Here is a 2,500-nt window from a genome sequence, read left to right as displayed (position 1 = left end):
TCGTGGCAATGCTAAGACGATACTCTCATAGCAGTGCGAATAAGCAAAAAGCAAGTTGCTGCTAAAATCTTTACATAAGTTTTTTTTTTCTATGCATAATTATACTGCTAAGCTGATGTATCCAACACATTTTAGCAGATTAAAAAGCCACAATGTTATGCAATCATTCTATATTTAAAAGCGGCGATAAACTCTACTGTCAAGCGGCGATCATTTCAGACTGATATACATACATTTCACGTTTTAAAATACATAAAACTTTAACACAACGGCCATCCCATAGAAATAAAATAAACCCCCCAAAAAAGAAAGAAAAAAAAATCACACAAACAAAACGCACCTAAACTCAGTGCACCTAACGAGGCCACAACTAAAAGGGAAAACAAAAGCAAAAAAAAAAATAGGAAAATTCTGCAAGAGCTACTTATCGGGCTCAAAATAGTGCCCCGACCCGTCTCGACCTCTTGTCATTAAGGCTTATTTTCATAGGATGGAAATCCCTTGCATCACCAGTTTCAAGTTTCTGGCGTTTCCTGGAACTGCGGCCGACGGAGCTTTGCTGGCTGTCCCGCTTGCTTGCCCAATACCCTCCCACGCGTGCCTATCCCTATCCTTATCCCTTATCCCTATCCCTATCCCTATTCCTTATCCCCATCCCTATCCCTACCCCTCTCCCCACCCCTCTCTCATTCTCCCTTCTCTTCATTTCCCCTCTGCCCTTCCCCCTCCTTCTCGCTCTCCCCTTCCTTCCCCCTTTCCCCTTTCTCTCCTTCCCTCCAACCTCCCCTTCAATCCCCTCTCCCCCTCTCCCTCTCCTCCCACACTCTCTATCTCCTTCTCTCCCTCCCTCCAATCTCGCGCCGTTGCCCTCTCACAAGACGCATTTCCTCTTCCCACTCCTCACGACTGTAAAGAAAAAAAAAGAAGAACGATGCTTTTGAAGGCGGTTGGGAGTTGGGGCTTGGGGGTTGGGGCCTGGGGCTTGGGGCTTGGGGCTTGGGGCTTGGGGTTGGGGCTTGGGGCTTGGGGGGTTGGGGACGGATGGAATGACCCCTTGGAAGGAGACGGAGGGGATGAATAGAGAGGTTTGAGGTGAGGTAGACACACGGAAAGGGATAGAGAGAGGGGTTAGGGATGGGGAAGAACGAGGGGGATAGAGAGAGGGGTTAGGGATGGGGAAGAAGGAGAGGGGATAGAGAGAGGGATTAGGGATGGGGAAGAAGGGGGGGGTGGAAGGGTAAGAGAAGAGGGGGGTAGAGAGATGGGTAGAAGGGAAGAGAGGGGGATAGAGAGAGGGATTAGGGTTTGGGTAGAACGAAGGGGTATGAACAGAGGGGCTAGAGATGAGCTAGACAAACGGAAAGGGATAGAGAGAGAGAGGGGGTTACAGATAGGGTAGAAAGAGGGGGTTGAATAGAAGGGTTAGAGGTGAGGTAGTTAGAAGGGGTTAGAGACAGAGAGGGGGTTAGAAATGGGGTAGGCGTAGGGGCAAAGATGGAAGAAGGGGAGGAGAGATGGAGAGAGGGATAGACATGGAATAGACAAGGATGGAGTTGGGACAGAATCGGGGTGGGAGAGACAGAGGGAAGGAATGACGAAAGGGGAAATAGAGAAGAAATAGCAGGGGGCAGAAAGAGCACAGACCCGCGCGGAGACAAACAAGAGGGAATGAGGAGAGATAGAAAGAAGGGAATAAAAACAGCTTGGGTAAAGGGAGGAGGGAGATGGAAGATGATGAAGCGCAAAGCTCCGTATCCCTTCTCTTTCCATAAGCTATTTAGCTAAGGACTGACCTCGGGAGTAGGAGGTTTTACGCACTTACGTAGACAAAGCAAAACTAGAGGGATAAGGAGGAGAAAGGGGAGGGGGAGGGGGAGAGGGAGAGGGAGAGGGAGAGGGAGAGGGAGAGGAAGAGGAAGGAGAAGGAGGAGAAGGAGGAGAAGGAGAGGGAGTGGGAGGAGAAGGAGAAGGAGAAGGAGAGAGAAGGAGAGCAGAGGAAGGAGAGAAGAGGCAAGGAGAGGGAGAGGGAGAGGGAGAGAGAGAGAGACAGACAGACAGACAGACAGAGAGACAAACGGACAGACAGAGAGAAAGTATAAATACAATGAAACGAACATACCCCTGCATACACACAACCACACACACACAGCCAGACACCGTCACTCAGAGAGCCTCATATTTTCGAAGGCCAGCGCACGCGAGAGAGGGAGAGAAACCGCGACGTGCCATCTCCGCCCGCCCGCCCGCCCGCCCGCGCGCCCGCCCGCCCTCCGCCCATCCCGTATGCTCGTTCGCAAGCGTACTCCATTACACTCCATCCATAATGCATTCCAGTCATGCGAGAAACATACTGCTACCTCGCTATCTGTTGCCAAGGCCACCTTTGCTCGTAAAGTAACAGGACGTCTAGATAAACAAAAAGATAACTGAGAGAGAGAAAAAAAAATATATATATATGATGAAAAAGGAGAGTTCTGACAAGAAACGCCGCCGCGGAGAC

At 50.2% G+C, this 2,500-nt stretch overlaps 1 protein-coding gene across 1 annotated transcript in view; it reads left to right on the top strand.

Moving 5' to 3' along the window:
* Positions 1-2,500, top strand: part of LOC119595620 (collagen alpha-2(V) chain-like) — a 28,811-nt gene that overhangs the window by 24,759 nt on the left and 1,552 nt on the right. The window lies entirely within an intron of this gene.

Source organism: Penaeus monodon, chromosome 36 (assembly GCF_015228065.2).
Source record: "Penaeus monodon isolate SGIC_2016 chromosome 36, NSTDA_Pmon_1, whole genome shotgun sequence".
Taxonomy (NCBI): Eukaryota; Metazoa; Arthropoda; class Malacostraca; order Decapoda; family Penaeidae; genus Penaeus; species Penaeus monodon.
The sequence above is the reverse complement of the archived record's forward strand: the minus strand, read 5'-3'. Positions and strand labels throughout refer to the sequence as shown.